At 46.5% G+C, this 21,880-nt stretch overlaps 1 protein-coding gene across 8 annotated transcripts in view; it reads right to left on the minus strand.

Annotated features, from left to right (window-relative positions):
• DLG2 (discs large MAGUK scaffold protein 2) overlaps window positions 1-21,880 on the minus strand; it is a 1,750,933-nt gene that overhangs the window by 933,799 nt on the left and 795,254 nt on the right. The gene's annotated exons all lie outside the window — the stretch shown is intronic.

Raw genomic sequence — 21,880 nt, forward strand, 5'->3', positions numbered from 1 at the left:
CTGAAAAAGAGCGCAAAACAATCAGGATCCACGGACACTGTGGGCAACGTGATGACCATCTTTCAGAAGGGCATGCAAGTGATTGGCTTGCTTTGGTGGGCGTCACAGGGGGTATAAAAGGGCGTGCACGCCGACCGCCATCTTACTTCTGCCGATCTTAGTATAGGGAGAGGTTGCTGCTGATTCTGTAGGGAGAGCGTTAGGCAGGGAAGAAGACAAAAAAACTGCTTCTGCTGCTAGCGATTTGGCCTGCACAACACACAAGTCACTGTGTGTGCAGTGCAAGGGGAGGCTATATAGTGGTGTATCAGTGGTGTTGGTTGTTGGGCTGCCTTTTAAGGCTTCCTGACACGCTGGCATTGCTGTTTACCCACTGCTCCGCAAACTGCTTTTTTAAAAGCAATCCAATCTCCCTTATCCTCTCGTCACTTTTGTCACAGGCAGCTGTGCCATCGAGCCTGTCACATAGCGCTCAGATATCAGTGGGCCTCACACAATCCACAAGTGTCCAGTGTCCAAAAGTGTGCGCAGAGATTCAAAATCTCCATTATCCTCTCGTCACTTTTGTCACAGGCAGCTGTGCCATCGAGCCTGTCACATAGCGCTCAGATATCAGTGGGCCTCACACAATCCACAAGTGTCCAGTGTCCAAAAGTGTGCGCAGAGATTCAAAATCTCCATTATCCTCTCGTCACTTTTGTCACAGGCAGCTGTGCCATCGAGCCTGTCACATAGCGCTCAGATATCAGTGGGCCTCACACAATCCACAAGTGTCCAGTGTCCAAAAGTGTGCGCAGAGATTCAAAATCTCCATTATCCTCTCGTCACTTTTGTCACAGGCAGCTGTGCCATCGAGCCTGTCACATAGCGCTCAGATATCAGTGGGCCTCACACAATCCACAAGTGTCCAGTGTCCAAAAGTGTGCGCAGAGATTCAAAATCTCCCTTATCCTCTCGTCACTTTGGTCACAGCTGTGCCATCGAGCCTGTCACATAGCGCTCAGATATCAGTGGGCCTCACACAATCCAAAAGTGTCCACTGTCCACAAGTGTGTGCAGAAATTCAAAATCTCCCCTGTCCTATAGACACCTTGTACCTTGTTTTACATTACTATATAGTTTGTTGGATTTTGTCTACATTTCTACCAAAAATGAGGAAGGCTGGTGGAAGAGGCCGTGGAATTGGGCGGGGGTTGGCAGCTGGTAATGATGGTGTTGGTGGTGGATCTGATGGTAGTGGCAAGAGCAAAATAGGACCGAATGCAGGAGGTGCTGACCCTGCGTCATCGTCTGGCTACATAAGGCCTCGAACGCTTAGTTTTCTAGGAGTTGGCAAACCGCTTTTAAAGCCAGAGCATCAGGAAAAATTTTGTCTTACATTGCTGACTCAGCCTCCAGCTCTATCGCCTCCTCTTCTTCAGTTGTAAAAAGTAAAAGCACTGAGTCGTCATTGGAGGCTCATGTTCATGAACCATACCTTTCCTTGTGTCCTTCACCCCAACCAAGATTGAAGGATGACGCAGGCCATACTACTGATTACTCCATGGAGCTGTTTTCACATACCATGCCTGGATTATCAAGTGAAATGGTGAATTACCCAGGCCAAGATGAATCTGACATGGAGTGCACTGATGCACAGCCGCTGATGGATGATTCTGCTGGTACATTCACTCAGAGCACTACATTGTCCTCGCAGTGTACAGAGCCAGATTCTGACCCTGATGAGACTCAGGTGCCCCTTCCCGCACACTATACCACCATACACGGTGACACAGAGGAAGGTGCACATGACATAGAAGAGGAGGTGATGGATGACCCAGTTGTTGACCCAGATTGGCATCCATTGGGGGAAGAGGGTGCTGCTTCCAATAGCTCAGATGAGGAGCATCCACAGCAGACATCGACATCGCAACAGCTGTTATCTGGCAGGCCCGGAGCACTCCAAAGACAGGTTCCAAACATCAAAAGTTGCTGGACAGCTTGTCCAGAGGGTCAAAAGATCACAGCGTGCTAGGCCGCAAAATGTCTGCCAAAGTAGGAAGAGTGCAGTGTGGCACTTTTTTGAACAAAATCCTCATGATCAGGCCAAGGTTATCTGTAAGAAGTGCTTTAGCACCTTTAGCCGAGGGAAAAATCTGAAAAATTTGAATACCAGTTGCATGCTTAGACATTTAACCAGCATGCACTTGCAAGCGTGGACACAACACCAAACCTCAAGTGCCACATGTGCAACTGATCACAACGAAGGTAGTCAGCAACGCTACATTGTTTCCCCCACTGTAAGCCCACCGGTTAGCACAGCAGCAAATGTTGAGGTGTCGTTGCAAGACCACAGCAGTCAGGGAATCCCACTGTTATATCAACGAAAGACTGATTATAGGCCATCAGAAAGAACACCAACTCCATCACCATCATCAACCCTCTCTCAGTCCGCCCTGTCCACCGCTACTTCCACCATATGCAGCTCTCAAGTCCAGCTCACCCTCCCAGACACTATGAGTAGGTCAAGAAAGTACTCAGTCTCTCATCCGCGTACACTGGGTTTGAACGCCCACATTGCCAAACTAATCTCGTTTGAGATGATGCCCTTTCGGTTGGTGGAAAGCACAGCTTTCCGCAAACTCATGGTCTATGCAGTACCACGCTATGACCTACCCAGTCGCCACTTCTTCTCTCGCAAAGCCATCCCAGCCCTCCACCATCATGTGAAAGACCGCATTGTCCATGCACTCAAGCAGTCAGTGAGCGGAAAGGTGCACCTCACAACTGATGCATGGTCCAGTCGGCATGGCCAGGGCCGTTACGTGTCCATCACTGCGCACTGGGTTAATGTGGTGGATGCAGGGTCCACAGGGGACAGCGGTGGTGGGACAGTGCTGCCTAGCCCACGGTATAGGAAACAGTTGGCTGTAGGCATTCGACCCTCCTCCTCCTCCTCCTCCAGAAGCGAAAGCTCGTCCACAGAGCGCAGTTGTATGAGCACTCCATCTGCAGCTGCCACTGTTGCACACGATGTGTCCCCCTATCGAGCAGCTAGTGGAAAGCGTCAGCAGGCTGTGTTGCAGATGATGTGTTTGGGCGACAGACACACCGCCGAGGTGCTGGCCGAGTACTTGAAGCGACAAACTGAGTCATGGCTGGGCAGTGTACATCTTGAGGCAGGCAAGGTAGTTAGTGATAACGGCCGTAATTTTGTGGCAGCCATAGCCCTTTCAAAACTCAGCCACATACCTTGCTTGGCTCACACCTTGAACCTGGTGGTGCAGTGCTTCCTCAAAAATTATCCGGAGTTAACAGCCCTGCTCCAGAAGGTGCGAAGACTGTGCGCGCACATCCGCCGGTCACCTGTACACTCCGTTCGTATGCAGAAGCTGCAGCGATTGCTCCACCTTCCCAACCACCGCCTCATTATCGACATTGCAACAAGGTGGAACTCCACCCTGCACATGGTGGAGCGGCTGTGCGAGCAGAGGCAGGCCATAATGCATTTGTGGGAGGATACACGGCCAGGCACTTTGAGAGCAGACATGGAGTTGACAGGTGTGCAGTGGTAGAAGCTGAAAGACCTTTGTAAAGTCCTTCAGTGTTTTGAGGAATGCACACGGCTGGTAAGCGCAGACGACGCCATCTTAAGCATGAGCATCCCACTTATGCGTCTGCTCATGCAAACTTTGACGCACCTTAAGGAGCAGGCGTCTGCAGACAATGTTGATGAGGAGGAAGAGGAGGAGGGAATCCTTGATGACATTCAGCCATTGTCTGCTCAGGAAGAAGAGGATGATGGGGATGATTACTTAGGGGAGGAGGATGCATCTCGTGGGGCAAGTGAAAATGTTGGCGTGGCAAGGTTTGGTACAGGGTTTGTGCGTGACTGGAGGGATGTGGATTTGCCAGAAAGTGCTCCTCCACCCAGCACTCGCAGTGCATCATTGACACCGGGAACATTGGCCCACATGTCAGATTATGGCTTGCGGATCCTAAAAAGGGACCCCCGCATTGCCAAAATGATGAACGATGACGACTACTGGTTGGCCAGCATCCTGGATCCACGCTATAAAGGCAAATTACAAAACATCATGCCACAGGAGAACCTTGACCTAATATTGGCTAATAAACAAGCAACTCTGGTAAATCGGTTGCTTGAGGCATTCCCAGCACACAGCAGCGGTGATGGTTCTCACACGAGCCGTACGGGCCGGGGGCAGCTTGGCAGAGGTGTTCGTGGTGCACACAGCAGAAGTGGCGTTGGAGACAGGGGTTTCATGACAATGTTGTGGACTGATTTTTCAAATACCGCTCACACAACTGGTAATACTGCATCGATGGAAAGTGACAGGAGACAGCAGTTGTCAACTATGGTTACAAACTACTTTTCCTCCCATATCGATGTTCTCCCACACAGGTCATTCCCCTTTGACTATTGGGCCGCTAAACTGGACACCTGGCCTGAATTGGCCCAATATGCCTTACAGGAGCTCGCTTGCCCAGCTGCAAGTGTGCTATCGGAAAGAGTCTTCAGTGCAGCTGGATCAATCCTGACAGAAAAAAGGACCCGTCTGTCAACCCAAAATGTGGATGATCTAACCTTCATTAAAATGAACCACGCATGGGTTTCCAAGGATTTTGTCCCACCTTCCCCTGATGACACATAGGGTGACAGAAAAATGGCTTGCTTTGGTCCACCTCTTCCTGGTACTTCACTTATTTCGCCTTTTGCATCAGCTGAATGTCCAACATCAACATATGCCACTTTCTAAAACTCCCTAACTGTGCTGCCCCCCCCCCCATAGCCGGGGTCAACACCTAGCGCACGACACCGTGCGAGTGCCGTTGCCCTGGACAGGTGGGTAGGCCGACTCTTGGGCGCGGGCACTGGCACAGGGTCCCTCATAGTGCAATCAAGTGTCTCTGACGGTGGTGGTGCACACCCGCCGTCAGACACACCACTGTACTATGAGGGGCCCAGTGCCAGTACCGACGCCCACGAGTGGGCCCCCCCTTGCTTGGGCAGGGCCCCAGCATTTGCAATCTTTACCTCTCCCTGCTCCTCTGTGTAATCTGGGCCGTTAAATCCATACTGGGCCTAACACCGTCTGAGCCTGCCTCCTGAGACATATATTTTGAATGTGTACGCTATCCATACATGTTATCCAGGGATACGGTACCCTTTCTAACCTTTGTGCAATCACGTGCAATCCATACTGGGCCTAACACCGTCTGAGCCTGCCTCATGCTGTATAGACATATATTTTGAATGTGTACGCTATCCATACATGTTATCCAGGGATACGGTACCCTTTCTAACCTTTGTGCAATCACGTGCAATCCATACTGGGCCTAACACCGTCTGAGCCTGCCTCCTGAGACATATATTTTGAATGTGTACGCTATCCATACATGTTATCCAGGGATACGGTACCCTTTCTAACCTTTGTGCAATCACGTGCAATCCATACTGGGCCTAACACCGTCTGAGCCTGCCTCATGCTGTATAGACATATATTTTGAATGTGTACGCTATCCATACATGTTATCCAGGGATACGGTACCCTTTCTAACCTTTGTGCAATCACGTGCAATCCATACTGGGCCTAACACCGTCTGAGCCTGCCTCATGCTGTATAGACATATATTTTGAATGTGTACGCTATCCATACATGTTATCCAGGGATACGGTACCCTTTCTAACCTTTGTGCAATCACGTGCAATCCATACTGGGCCTAACACCGTCTGAGAATGATAGATGGGGCCCACCATACACTGGAACATTCCAAAGGTGGACATCAGACACTGGAGCAGCATTTACAGGGCCCATTATACACTAGAGCATTAGAAATGGGGCTCATTATGTTTGGAGCATTATTTGGGCCCATAAGACAGTGGAGCTTCATCCATGGGGACCAACATATACTGTAGCATTATGTGGAGCTCATCATATACTGTTTCAAACATTATATGGGACCAATGATTCTGTATGGAGAAATAGATGGGCCTCGTCATGAGATGTAAAAAGTGAGGTATTTTTCATTGTACTATACCCCTATTTATCTGCCGTATCGGAGCATGATGAGTTGTGGTATGTGTTAAAGGGGCGCTCTTTCGCCCAGGGCACATGAAAACCTGGAGCCAGCCCTCCCCCCCCACAGTCTGTAGCCAAATAACCCCCATTTTTCAGTGCGTAAGTTGTATTATGAAGTTAATTAAGGATGACAAGCTCAAGTAAGAAGAATTGATGCTTTTGGCATTCAAATGGGCACTGTAGGTGTGTTTCCTGTCCTCCTCTCACTGCCGACTTTTATTCCCCATTGACTTACATTGGGTTTCGTGTTTCGGGACGACCCCGACTTTTCCCTATAATCGGACGATCTTGCTCGACCCGACTTTTGGAAAAGTCGGGTTTCACGAAACGAAACGCAACCCTAAAAAACCAAAAGTCGCTCAAGTCTAGGTATATATACACATAAAAAAAAAAAAAGGGGAGGCGCCAAGAATAGTGAGGTGACACGTCAGCATGGATACATACAAAACAATAAAACTTTATTACAACCATATTAAAAGCGATGTTTAAAATGCCATAAAAAGAGTGTTGGTATATAAAACGTGATTAAAAAATAAAAAGACACGGGGGGATCACGAGGTAAAAGATTAAAAAATGGCTCTCGAGTCCTAGGGTGGATTAGAACTTGCCGCAGAGGATATAACTCACGGTATTAGTCCACTTTGCTACATGTGAAACTGGAAAGTAAGTAGAAAATGGTTAAAATCATGTGTATATAGCTAGTCTCAAATATCTTTTTTCTAGGTGGAGAAAAGAGAACAACAAGAAACTCTCTGGAATAGGTGATATAAAATTGGTTAAAAATTGAGTGTTAAGACAAAATAAAAATAAAAAAAAATGTAAAGAAAAAAAAAATTTTTTTTTCTTTAAAAACCCCTTAACGACCAGGGGTATTTTTGGTTTTACATTTTCATTTTTCCCTCCCCTTCTTTCCAGAGTCATAACTTTTTTATTTTTCCGTTTATATGGCCATGTGAGGGCTTATTTTTTGCGGGACGAGTTGTACTTTTAAATGACATCATTGGCTTTACCATATCGTGTACTCGAAAACGGGAAAAAAAATTCCAAGTGCGGTGAAATTGCAAAAAAAGTGCAATCCCACACTTGTTTTTTGCTTGGCTTTTTTGTTAGGTTCACTAGATGCTAAATCTGACCTGCCATTATGATTCTCCAGGTCATTACGAGTTCATAGACACCAAACATGTCTATGTCCTCTTTTATCTAAGTGGTGAAAAAAAATTCCAAAGTTTGCTAAAAAAAAAAAAAAAATTTGCGCAATTTTCCGAGACCCGTAGCGTCGCCATTTTTCATGATCTGGGGTTGGGTGAGGGCTTATTTTTTCCGTGCCGGGCTGATGTTTTTAATGATACCACTTTTGTGCAGATACGTTCTTTTGATCGCCCGTTATTGCATTTTAATGCAATGTCTTGGTGACCAAAAAAACATAATTCTGGCGTTTTGAATTTTTTTCTCGCTACGCCGTTTAGCGATCGGGTTAATACTTTTTTTTTATTGATAGATCTGGCGATTCTGAACGCGGCGATACCTAATATGTGTATGTGGGATTTTTTTTTACTGTTTTATTTTGATTGGGGTGAAAGGGGGGTGATTTGAACTTTTAGGTTTTTTTAATTTTTTATATTTTTAAACATTTTTTTTTTTTTCCTTTTGGCATGCTTCAATAGCCTCCATAGGAGGCTAGAAGCTTGCACAACCTGATCGGCTCTGCTAGATATGGGTGATGAGCAGATCGCCCATATGTAGCAATTTACTGCTGTGCTTTCAGTGCCGACCACCAGGTGGCGCTGAAAGCCATATGCCTGGAACAACCATAGATCTGGTTGTAATCTGGTTGTCCAGGCAACATGACGCCGATTCCCGATCACGTGACGGGGGTCGGCGATGACGTCATTTCCGGCCAGGCGGCTGGAAATGCTATTTAAATGCCCGCTGTCAGCGGCATTTAACTAGTTAATAGGCACGGGCGGACGGCGATTCCGCTCGCGCCTATTGCGGGCACATGTCAGCTGTTCATAACAGCTGACATGTCCCGGCTTTGATGCGGGCTCAGCGCCGGAGCCCTCATCAAAGCAGGGGAGATGTCTGATGATGAACTGTGCACGTCATTGGACATTAAGGGGTTAAAAAACGAAGATGATGATATAAAGGAATTGAAAGGATAAGATATTAAAACACAGGGTCAAAATAAAATCAATAAAAAACATCATTGATGATACTAAGACCATTGGGGCTCAATAGATTTGAGTTTGTAGATCCAAAAAACTTCCTTTCTGCATAGTGATTGAAACCTATTGGGGATGTGGTCTGGTATGTCACCAATGGTGGCTTTACTGAAATCTCTGGAATGTGTGGTGTCAAAGTGTCGTGAAAGTCCATGTTTTTGGAAGCCTATTTTGATATTGTGACGGTGTGAATTCATGCGACAATGTAGTGCTTGTGTAGTGAGACCTACATACAATCTGGGACAAGGACAGGAAATGACATATATAACATGGGGAATGACAAGTGAGGTGGAATTTGAGGGGAAATTTTTCAAGTGTAATGGGGTGGACAAACACAGACGTGCAGTGTGAAATGGTATGACATCAAGCACAATTGGGACGGTGACTAGAGTTGAGCGAAACGGGTCGAAAAAATTCAAAAGTCGCCGACTTTTGGCAAAGTCGAGTTTCATGAAACGAAACCCGACCCTAGGATGAGGTCGGCCACGAGGTCGGCGACTTACGCGCCAAAGTCGCGTTTCAAAAGTTTGTTTTGCGCTCTTTTTCAGCCAATCAGGATCCACGGACACTGTGGGCAACGTGATGACCTAGGCACGGGTCACCACCATCTTTCAGAAGGGCATGCAAGTGATTGGCTTGCTTTGGTGGGCGTCACAGGGGGTATAAAAGGGCGTGCACGCCGACCGCCATCTTACTTCTGCCGATCTTAGTATAGGGAGAGGTTGCTGCTGATTCTGTAGGGAGAGCGATAGGCAGGGAAGAAGACAAAAAAACTGCTTCTGCTGCTAGCGATTTGGCCTGCACAACACACCAGTCACTGTGTGTGCAGTGCAAGGGGAGGCTATATAGTGGTGTATCAGTGGTGTTGGTGGTTGGGCTGCCTTCTAAGGCTTCCTGACATTCCTGCATTGCTGTTTACCCACTGCTCCGCAAACTGCTTTTTTAAAAGCAATCCCAATTTTTTTTTTTTGTCCTGCTGAGAAGAAAAAAAAACTGCTTCTGCTGCTAGCAATTTGGCCTGCACAACACACCAGTCACTGTGTGTGCAGTGCAAGGGGAGGCTATATAGTGGTGTATCAGTGGTGTTGGTTGTTGGGCTGCCTTTTAAGGCTTCCTGACATTCCTGCATTGCTGTTTACCCACTGCTCCGCAAACTGCTTTTTTAAAAGCAATCCAATCTCCCTTATCCTCTAGTCACTTTTGTCACAGCTGTGCCATCGAGCCTGTCACATAGCGCTCAGATATTCATTGGGCCTCACACAATCCAAAAGTGTCCAGTGTCCAAAAGTGTGTGCAGAGATTCAAAATCTCCCTTATCCTCTAGTCACTTTGGTCACAGCTGTGCCATCGAGCCTGTCACATAGCGCTCAGATATCAGTGGGCCTCACACAATCCAAAAGTGTCCATCCAGTGTCCAAAAGTGTGTGCAGAGATTCAAAATCTCCCTTATCCTCTAGTCACTTTGGTCACAGCTGTGCCATTGAGCCTGTCACATAGCGCTCAGATATCAGTGGGCCTCACACAATCCAAAAGTGTCCAGTGTCCAAAAGTGTGTGCAGAGATTCAAAATTTCCCTTATCCTCTAGTCACTTTGGTCACAGCTGTGCCATCGAGCCTGTCACATAGCGCTCAGATATCAGTGGGCCTCACACAATCCAAAAGTGTCCAGTGTCCAAAATTGTGTGCAGAGATTCAAAATCTCCCTTATCCTCTAGTCACTTTGGTCACAGCTGTGCCATCGAGCCTGTCACATAGCGCTCAGATATCAGTGGGCCTCACACAATCCAAAAGTGTCCAGTGTCCAAAAGTGTGTGCAGAGATTCAAAATCTCCCTTATCCTCTAGTCACTTTGGTCACAGCTGTGCCATCGAGCCTGTCACATAACGCTCAGATATCAGTGGGCCTCACACAATCCAAAAGTGTCCAGTGTCCAAAAGTGTGTGCAGAGATTCAAAATCTCCCTTATCCTCTAGTCACTTTGGTCACAGCTGTGCCATCGAGCCTGTCACATAGCGCTCAGATAGCAGTGGGCCTCACACAATCCAAAAGTGTCCATCCAGTGTCCAAAAGTGTGTGCAGAGATTCAAAATCTCCCTTATCCTCTAGTCACTTTGGTCACAGCTGTGCCATCGAGCCTGTCACATAGCGCTCAGATAGCAGTGGGCCTCACACAATCCAAAAGTGTCCAGTGTCCAAAAGTGTGTGCAGAGATTCAAAATCTCCCTTATCCTCTAGTCACTTTGGTCACAGCTGTGCCATCGAGCCTGTCACATAGCGCTCAGATATCAGTGGGCCTCACACAATCCAAAAGTGTCCATCCAGTGTCCAAAAGTGTGTGCAGAGATTCAAAATCTCCCTTATCCTCTAGTCACTTTGGTCACAACTGTGCCATCGAGCCTGTCACATAGCGCTCAGATATCAGTGGGCCTCACACAATCCAAAAGTGTCCAGTGTCCAAAAGTGTGTGCAGAGATTCAAAATCTCCCTTATCCTCTAGTCACTTTGGTCACAGCTGTGCCATCGAGCCTGTCACATAGCGCTCAGATATCAGTGGGCCTCACACAATCCAAAAGTGTCCATCCAGTGTCCAAATGTGTGTGCAGAGATTCAAAATCTCCCTTATCCTCTAGTCACTTTGGTCACAGCTGTGCCATCGAGCCTGTCACATAGCGCTCAGATATCAGTGGGCCTCACACAATCCAAAAGTGTCCAGTGTCCAAAAGTGTGTGCAGAGATTCAAAATCTCCCTTATCCTCTAGTCACTTTGGTCACAGCTGTGCCATCGAGCCTGTCACATAACGCTCAGATATCAGTGGGCCTCACATAATCCAAAAGTGTCCAGTGTCCAAAAGTGTGTGCAGAGATTCAAAATCTCCCTTATCCTCTAGTCACTTTGGTCACAGCTGTGCCATCGAGCCTGTCACATAGCGCTCAGATAGCAGTGGGCCTCACACAATCCAAAAGTGTCCATCCAGTGTCCAAAAGTGTGTGCAGAGATTCAAAATCTCCCTTATCCTCTAGTCACTTTGGTCACAGCTGTGCCATCGAGCCTGTCACATAGCGCTCAGATAGCAGTGGGCCTCACACAATCCAAAAGTGTCCAGTGTCCAAAAGTGTGTGCAGAGATTCAAAATCTCCCTTATCCTCTAGTCACTTTGGTCACAGCTGTGCCATCGAGCCTGTCACATAGCGCTCAGATATCAGTGGGCCTCACACAATCCAAAAGTGTCCATCCAGTGTCCAAAAGTGTGTGCAGAGATTCAAAATCTCCCTTATCCTCTAGTCACTTTTGTCACAGCAGTGCCATCGAGCCTGTGACATAGCGCTCAGATATCAGTGGGCCTCACACAATCCAAAAGTGTCCAGTGTCCAAAAGTGTGTGCAGAGATTCAAAATCTCCCTTATCCTCTAGTCACTTTGGTCACAGCTGTGCCATTGAGCCTGTCACATAGCGCTCAGATATCAGTGGGCCTCACACAATCCAAAAGTGTCCAGTGTCCAAAAGTGTGTGCAGAGATCCAAAATCTCCCTTATCCTCTAGTCACTTTGGTCACAGCTGTGCCATCGAGCCTGTCACATAGCGCTCAGATATCAGTGGGCCTCACACAATCCAAAAGTGTCCAGTGTCCACAAGTGTCTGCAGAAATTCAAAATCTCCCCTGTCCTATAGACACCTTGTACCTTGTTTTACATTACTATATAGTTTGTTGGATTTTGTCTACATTTCTACCAAAAATGAGGAAGGCTGGTGGAAGAGGCCGTGGAATTGGGCGGGGGTTGGCAGCTGGTAATGATGGTGTTGGTGGTGGATCTGATGGTAGTGGCAAGAGCAAAATAGGACCGAATGCAGGAGGTGCTGACCCTGCGTCATCGTCTGGCTACATAAGGCCTCGAACGCTTAGTTTTCTAGCAGTTGGCAAACCGCTTTTAAAGCCAGAGCATCAGGAAAAAGTTTTGTCTTACATTGCTGACTCAGCCTCCAGCTCTATCGCCTCCTCTTCTTCAGTTGTAAAAAGTAAAAGCACTGAGTCGTCATTGGAGGCTCATGTTCATGAACCACACCTTTCCTTGTGTCCTTCACCCCAACCAAGATTGAAGGATGACGCAGGCCATACTACTGATTACTCCATGGAGCTGTTTTCACATACCATGCCTGGATTATCAAGTGAAATGGTGAATTACCCAGGCCAAGATGAATCTGACATGGAGTGCACTGATGCACAGCCGCTGATGGATGATTCTGCTGGTACATTCACTCAGAGCACTACATTGTCCTCGCAGTGTACAGAGCCAGATTCTGACCCTGATGAGACTCAGGTGCCCCTTCCCGCACACTATACCACCATACACGGTGACACAGAGGAAGGTGCACATGACATAGAAGAGGAGGTGATGGATGACCCAGTTGTTGACCCAGATTGGCATCCATTGGGGGAAGAGGGTGCTGCTTCCAATAGCTCAGATGAGGAGCATCCACAGCAGACATCGACATCGCAACAGCTGTTATCTGGCAGGCCCGGAGCACTCCAAAGACAGGTTCCAAACATCAAAAGAGTTGCTGGACAGCTTGTCCAGAGTGTCAAAAGATCACAGCGTGCTAGGCCGCAAAATGTCTGCCAAAGTAGGAAGAGTGCAGTGTGGCACTTTTTTGAACAAAATCCTCATGATCAGGCCAAGGTTATCTGTAAGAAGTGCGCAAAGACCTTTAGCCGAGGGAAAAATCTGAAAAATTTGAATACCAGTTGCATGCTTAGACATTTAACCAGCATGCACTTGCAAGCGTGGACACAACACCAAACCTCAAGTGCCACATGTGCAACTGATCACAACGAAGGTAGTCAGCAACGCTACATTGTTTCCCCCACTGTAAGCCCACCGGTTAGCACAGCAGCAAATGTTGAGGTGTCGTTGCAAGACCACAGCAGTCAGGGAATCCCACTGTTATATCAACGAAAGACTGATTCTAGGCCATCAGAAAGAACACCAACTCCATCACCATCATCAACCCTCTCTCAGTCCGCCCTGTCCACCGCTACTTCCACCATATGCAGCTCTCAAGTCCAGCTCACCCTCCCAGACACTATGAGTAGGTCAAGAAAGTACTCAGTCTCTCATCCGCGTACACTGGGTTTGAACGCCCACATTGCCAAACTAATCTCGTTTGAGATGATGCCCTTTCGGTTGGTGGAAAGCACAGCTTTCCGTGAACTCATGGTCTATGCAGTACCACGCTATGACCTACCCAGTCGCCACTTCTTCTCTCGCAAAGCCATCCCAGCCCTCCACCATCATGTGAAAGACCGCATTGTCCATGCACTCAAGCAGTCAGTGAGCGGAAAGGTGCACCTCACAACTGATGCATGGTCCAGTCGGCATGGCCAGGGCCGTTACGTGTCCATCACTGCGCACTGGGTTAATGTGGTGGATGCAGGGTCCACAGGGGACAGCGGTGGTGGGACAGTGCTGCCTAGCCCACGGTATAGGAAACAGTTGGCTGTAGGCGTTCGACCCTCCCCTCCTCCTCCAGAAGCGAAAGCTCGTCCACAGAGCGCAGTCGTACGAGCACTCCATCTGCAGCTGCCACTGTTGCACACGATGTGTCCCCCTATCGAGCAGCTAGTGGAAAGCGTCAGCAGGCTGTGTTGCAAATGATGTGTTTGGGCGACAGACACACCGCCGAGGTGCTGGCCGAGTACTTGAAGCGACAAACTGAGTCATGGCTGGGCAGTGTACATCTTGAGGCAGGCAAGTTAGTTAGTGATAACGGCCGTAATTTTGTGGCAGCCATAGCCCTTTCAAAACTCAGCCACATACCTTGCTTGGCTCACACCTTGAACCTGGTGGTGCAGTGCTTCCTCAAAAATTATCCGGAGTTAACAGCCCTGCTCCAGAAGGTGCGAAGACTGTGCGCGCACATCCGCCGGTCGCCTGTACACTCCGTTCGTATGCAGAAGCTGCAGCGATTGCTCCACCTTCCCAACCACCGCCTCATTATCGACATTGCAACAAGGTGGAACTCCACCCTGCACATGGTGGAGCGGCTGTGCGAGCAGAGGCAGGCCATAATGCATTTGTGGGAGGATACACGGCCAGGCACTTTGAGAGCAGACATGGAGTTGACAGGTGTGCAGTGGTCGAAGCTGAAAGACCTTTGTAAAGTCCTTCAGTGTTTTGAGGAATGCACTCGGCTGGTAAGCGCAGACGACGCCATCCTAAGCATGAGCATCCCACTTATGCGTCTGCTCATGCAAACTTTGACGCACCTTAAGGAGCAGGCGTCTGCAGCCAATGTTGATGAGGAGGAAGAGGAGGAGGGAATCCTTGATGACATTCAGCCATTGTCTGCTCAGGGACCTCTCCTGGACGAGGTGGAGGAAGAAGAGGAGGAGGAGGATGATGATGGGGATGATTACTTAGGGGAGGAGGATGCATCTCGTGGGGCAAGTGAAAATGTTGGCGTGGCAAGGTCTGGTACAGGGTTTGTGCGTGACTGGAGGGATGTGGATTTGCCAGAAAGTGCTCCTCCACCCAGCACTCGCAGTGCATCATTGACACCGGGAACATTGGCCCACATGTCAGATTATGCCTTGCGGATCCTAAAAAGGGACCCCCGCATTGCCAAAATGATGAACGATGATGACTACTGGTTGGCCAGCATCCTGGATCCACGCTATAAAGGCAAATTACAAAACATCATGCCACAGGAGAACTTTGACCTAATATTGGCTAATAAACAAGCAACTCTGGTAAATCGGTTGCTTGAGGCATTCCCAGCACACAGCAGCGGTGATGGTTCTCACACGAGCCGTACGGGCCGGGGGCAGCTTGGCAGAGGTGTTCGTGGTGCACACAGCAGAAGTGGCGTTGGAGACAGGGGTTTCATGACAATGTTGTGGACTGATTTTTCAAATACCGCTCACACAACTGGTAATACTGCATCGATGGAAAGTGACAGGAGACAGCAGTTGTCAACTATGGTTACAAACTACTTTTCCTCCCATATCGATGTTCTCCCACACAGGTCATTCCCCTTTGACTATTGGGCCGCTAAACTGGACACCTGGCCTGAATTGGCCCAATATGCCTTACAGGAGCTCGCTTGCCCAGCTGCAAGTGTGCTATCGGAAAGAGTCTTCAGTGCAGCTGGATCAATCCTGACAGAAAAAAGGACCCGTCTGTCAACCCAAAATGTGGATGATCTAACCTTCATTAAAATGAACCATGCATGGGTTTCCAAGGATTTTGTCCCACCTTCCCCTGATGACACATAGGGTGACAGAAAAATGGCTTGCTTTGGTCCACCTCTTCCTGGTACTTCACCTATTTCGCCTTTTGCATCAGCTGAATGTCCAACATCAACATATGCCACTTTCTAAAACTCCCTAACTGTGCTGCCTCCCCCCCCATGGCCAGGGTCACCACCTAGCGCATGACACCGTGCGAGTGCCGTTGCCCTGGACAGGTGGGTAGGCCGACTCTTGGGCGCGGGCACTGGCACAGGGTCCCTCATAGTGCAATCAAGTGTCTCTGACGGTGGTGGTGCACACCCGCCGTCAGACACACCGCTGTACTATGAGGGGCCCAGTGCCAGTACCGACGCCCACGAGTGGGCCCCCCTTGCTTGGGCAGGGCCCCAGCATTTGCAATCTTTACCTCTCCCTGCTCCTCCTCTGTGTAATCTGGGCCGTCAAATCCATACTGTGCCTGACACCGTCTGAGCCTGCCTCCTGATGTATAGACATATATTTTGAATGTGTACGCTATCCATACATGTTATCCGGGGATACGGTATCCTTTCTAACCTTTGTGCAATCACGTGCAATCCATACTGGGCCTAACACCGTCTGAGCCTGCCTCCTGAGACATATATTTTGAATGTGTATGCTATCCATACATGTTATCTGGGGATACGGTACCCTTTCTAACCTTTGTGCAATCACATGCAATCCATACTGGGCCTAACACCGTCTGAGCCTGCCTCCTGAGACATATATTTTGAATGTGTACGCTATCCATACATGTTATCCGGGGATACGGTACCCTTTCTAACCTTTGTGCAATCACGTGCAATCCATACTGGGCCTAACACCGTCTGAGCCTGCCTCCTGAGACATATATTTTGAATGTGTACGCTATCCATACATGTTATCTGGGGATACGGTACCCTTTCTAACCTTTGTGCAATCACGTGCAATCCATACTGGGCCTAACACCGTCTGAGCCTGCCTCCTGAGACATATATTTTGAATGTGTACTCTATCCATACATGTTATCTGGGGATACGGTACCCTTTCTAACCTTTGTGCAATCACGTGCAATCCATACTGGGCCTAACACCGTCTGAGCCTGCCTCCTGAGACATATATTTTGAATGTGTACGCTGTCCATACATGTTATCTGGGGATACGGTACCCTTTCTAACCTTTGTGCAATCACGTGCAATCCATACTTGGCCTAACACCATCTGAGCCTGCCTCCTGAGACATATATTTTGAATGTGTACGCTATCCATACATGTTATCCGGGGATATGGTACCCTTTCTAACCTTTGTGCAATCACGTGCAATCCATACTGGGCCTAACACCGTCTGAGCCTGCCTCCTGAGACATATATTTTGAATGTGTACGCTATCCATACATGTTATCTGGGGATACGGTACCCTTTCTCACCTTTGTGCAATCACGTGCAATCCATACTGGGCCTAACACCGTCTGAGAATGATAGATGGGGCCCACCATACACTGGAACATTCCAAAGGTGGACATCAGACACTGGAGCAGCATTTACAGGGCCCATTATACACTAGAGCATTAGAAATGGGGCTCATTATGTTTGGAGCATTATTTGGGCCCATAAGACAGTGGAGCTTCATCCATGGGGACCAACATATACTGTAGCATTATGTGGAGCTCATCATATACTGTTTCAAACATTATATGGGACCAATGATTCTGTATGGAGAAATAGATGGGCCTCGTCATGAGATGTAAAAAGTGAGGTATTTTTCATTGTACTATACCGCTATTTCTCTGCCGTATCGGAGCATGATGAGTTGTGGTATGTGTTAAAGGGGCGCTCTTTCGCCCAGGGCACATGAAAACCTGGAGCCAGCCCTCCCCCCCCACAGTCTGTAGCCAAATAACCCCCATTTTTCAGTGCGTAACTTGTATTATGAAGTTAATTAAGGTTGACAAGCTTAAGTAAGAAGAATTGATGCTTTTGGCATTCAAATGGGCACTGTAGGTGTGTTTCCTGTCCTCCTCTCACTGCCGACTTTTATTCCCCATTGACTTACATTGGGTTTCGTGTTTCGGGACGACCCCGACTTTTCCCTATAATCGGACGATCTTGCTCGACCCAACTTTTGGAAAAGTCGGGTTTCACGAAACGAAACGCGACCCTAAAAAACCAAAAGTCGCTCAACTCTAACGGTGACACTTATAAATCCCTGGTGATGAAATGGTATGGGTAGTAGGCTTCTGGGGTAGAAGTCTACTTGGAGCCAGAATATTCTTTAATGACCTGGCCTTTCGGAAGGTGATAGCAGGTTTGTCTGGAAGGACCCCATTAAGTATCTGGTCCTTCTTAATGATGGGCCATAAATTATTTAGAACATCTCTTATCCTGTTCTGTTGTGAACTGAATGTTGTAATAAAATTTGTTCTATAGAGTTCAGCATCATCTTTCTTTTGTTTAGCCAGAGATTTGCTGAGGAGAATATTCTGGTTAAAATTTTTAAAAACATTATCACATGTAGAACTAATGAGTTTTTTGGGATACCTCTGAGCAAGGAACCTTTTCCCTCAGGACCTCGGATTGTGTGTTAAAATCCTCATCATTAGTGCAGTTCTTTCTTATCCTTTGGAACTGATTGTGAGGAATATTAAAAAGCCATTTAAATTCCCTATCAGTGTGTCTTTGGAATGTTGGAGGAAACCGGAGTACCCGGAGGAAACCCGCGCAAACACATATATAATATGATTTTTAGATAATATGTTTTTTTTGCCTCCCATAAGACCAAAAAATTATGACATGTAGCATGTGGGTATAGATATATCACGTGGATCAGTGAATTGAGCAGTGACCCCTAAGTTGGAAGAACGGCTACAACAAATCCCAGGAGCAACATCTGAGCTCTCTGTCCAGAAAAGCGCAATGCTGGGAACAACTAAGATCCTGCGCAGAACCCTCAAACTCCCAGGAGGACCCGAGAAAGAGAAAGGACAACAAAGACCACCCCCATTGGGGGGTGAGAAGGAAGTTTCAGTTATATATACTGTATACACACACACATATAAATATTTTTTTTCGATTTTATCTTTATATATATATATATATAGCTACAAAATTATGACATACCATTTGATTGTGTCCATATGTGTGTGTATATATATATATATATATATATATATATATATATATATATATACACACACACAAGCACATGGTGTGTCATAATTTTTTAGCTTTATGAAAAAAAAACCAATTCACATACCATTACAGACATGCTAATTGCTTAGTATATTATATACATTTAGTTGCCAATATCTATCACATGTTAGCAGATAGAAAACCATAAGGCCCTGTGCACACGGTGCGGATTTGCCGCTGCGGATCTGCAGGTGATGTACAGTACCATTAAACCCTTTACCCCCAAGGGTGGTTTGCACGTTAATGACCGGGCCAATTTTTACAATTCTGACCACTGTCCCTTTATGAGGTAATAACTCTGGAACGCTTCCATGGATCCCAGTGATTCTGACATTGTTTTCTTGTGACATATTGTCCTTCATGTTAGTGGTAAAATTGCATTCAAATAACTTGCATTTATTTGTGAAAAAAACGGAAATTTGGCCAAAATTTTTGAAAATTTCGCAATTTTCCAACTTTGAATTTTTATGCCCTTAAATCACAGCGATACGGCACACATAAAACTTAATACATAACATTTCCCACATGTTTACTTTACATCAGCACAATTTTGGAACCAAAATTTCTTTTTGTTAGGAAGTTATAAGGGTTAAAAATTGACCAGCGATTTCTCATCTTTGCAACACCATTTTATTTTTAGGGACCACATCACATTTGAAGCCACTTTGAGGGGTCTATATGATAGAAAATACCCAAAAGTGACACCATTCTAAAAACTGCACCCCTTAAGGTGCTTAAAACCACATTCAAGAGGTTTATTAACCCTTCAGGTGCGTCACAGGAATTTTTTGAATATTAAAAAAAAAATGAACATTTAACTTTTTTTCACAAAAAAAATACTTCAGGTTCAATTTTCTTTATTTTACCAAGGGTAATAGGAGAAATTGGACTGCAAAAGTTATTGTGCAATTTGTCCTGAGTACGCTGATATGTGGGGGGGAACCACTGTTTCGGTGCATGGCAGAGCTCAGTAGGGAAGGAGCGCCGTTTGACTTTTTCAATGCAAAATTGGCTGGAATTCAGATCGGACGCCATGTCGCGTTTGGAGAGCCCCTGATGTACCTAAACAGTGGAAACCCCCCCACAAGTGACCCCATTTTGGAAACTAGACCCCCCGAGGAACTTATCTAGATATGTGGTGAGAACTTTGAACCCACAAGGGCTTCACAGAAGTTTATAACGTACAGCGGTACAATTAAAAAATCATATTTTTTCCACAAAAATGATCTTTTCACCCTCAATTTTTATTTTTCCAAGGGTAACAGGACTCTAAAAGTTATTGTGCAATTTGTCCTGAGTACGCTGACACCCCACATGTGGGGGTAAACCACTATTTGGGCGCATGGCAGAGCTCGGAAGGGAAGCAGCGCCATTTGACGTTTTTGGCTAGAATTGAGATCGGACACCATGTCGCGATTGGAAAACCCCTGATGTACCAAAACAGTGGAATCCCCCCACAAATGACACCATTTTTGAATCTAGACCCCCTAAGGAACTTATCTAGATGTGTGGTGAGAACTTTGAACCCCCAAGGGCTTCACTGAAGTTTATAACGTCCGGGCGTGAAAATAAAAAAATCGTATTTTTTCCACAAACATCATCTTTTAGTCCCCATTTTTTTTATTTTCCCAAGGGTAACAGGAGACATTGGACCCCAAAAGTTGTTGTCCAATTTGTCCTGAGTACACTGATACCCCATATGTGGGAGAAAACTACTGTATGGGCACACGTCGGGGCTCGGAAGGGAAGTAGTGACGTTTTGGAATGCAGACTTTGATGGATTGGTCTGCGGGTGTCATGTGCGTTTGGAGAGCCCCTGATGTACCTAAACAGTGGTAACCCCCCACAAGTGACCCCATTTTGGAAACTAGACCCCCCACGGAACTTATCTAGATGTGTGGTGAGCACTTTGAACGCCCAAGTGCTTCACAGAAGTTTATAACGCCTGGGCGTGAAAATAAAAAAAACATTTTTTTCCAAAAAATTATATTTTTGCCCCCAATTTTTTATTTTCCTAAGGGTAACAGGAGAAATTGGACCCCAAAAGTTGTTTTGTAATTTGTCCTGAGTAGGCTGATACCCTACATGTGGGGGTAAAACACTGTTTGGGCGCATGGCAGAGCTTGGAAGGGAAGGAGCACCATTTGACTTTTTCAACGCTGAATTGTCTGGAATTGAGATCAGACGCCATGTTGCCTTTGGAGAGCCCCTGATGTGCCCAAACAGTGGAAACCCCCAATTATAATTCCAACCCTAACCCCAACACACCCCTAACCCTAAACTGAGCCCTAGCCCTAACCCTAACCCTAGCCCTAACCCTAACCCTTCCCTAACCCTAGCGGGAAAATGGAAATAAATACATTTTCTTTTAGTTTTATTATTTTTCCCTAACTAAGGGGGTGATAACGGGGGGTTTGATTTACTATATATGGCGGTTTTTATGTTTGGAGGCTGTCAGACGCTAAAAGACGCTTTTTATTGTAAAAATAGTTTTTGCATCACCACATATTGAGAGCTATAATTTTTCCGTATTTTGACCCACCGAGTCCTTTGAGGTCTTATTTTTTGCGGGACGAGTTGACGTTTTTATTGGTACCATTTTCGGGCACGTGACATTTTTTGATCGCTTTTTATTCCGATTTTTGGGACGCAGAATGAACAAAAACCAGCGTTTCATGAATTTCTTTTGGGGGGGTGCGTTTACACCGTTCCGCGTTCAGTAAAATTGATAAAGCGGTTTTATTCTTCGGGTCAGTACGATTACAGCGATACCTCATTTAGGTCGTTTTTTTATGTTTTGTCGGTTTTTTGCAATGAAAACAATTTTATATAAAAAATAATTATTTTTGCATCGCTTTATTCTGCGAGCTATAACTTTTTTATTTTTTTGCGGATGACGCTGTATGGCAGCTCGTTTTTTGCGGGACAAGATGACGTTTTCAGCGGTACCATGGATATTTATATGCGTCTTTTTGATCGCGCGTTATTACACTTTTTGTTTGGCAGTATGATAATAAATCATTATTTTTTGCTTCGTTTTTTATTTTTTAAGGAGTTCGCTAAAGGGGTTAACTAATGGGACAGTTTTATAGGGCGGGTCGCTACGGACGCGGCGATACCAAATATGTGTACTTTTATTGTTTTTG

This window comes from Dendrobates tinctorius, unplaced genomic scaffold (assembly GCF_039654945.1).
Source record: "Dendrobates tinctorius isolate UK_male_01 unplaced genomic scaffold, ASM3965494v1 ptg000023l, whole genome shotgun sequence".
NCBI classification, from domain to species: Eukaryota; Metazoa; Chordata; class Amphibia; order Anura; family Dendrobatidae; genus Dendrobates; species Dendrobates tinctorius.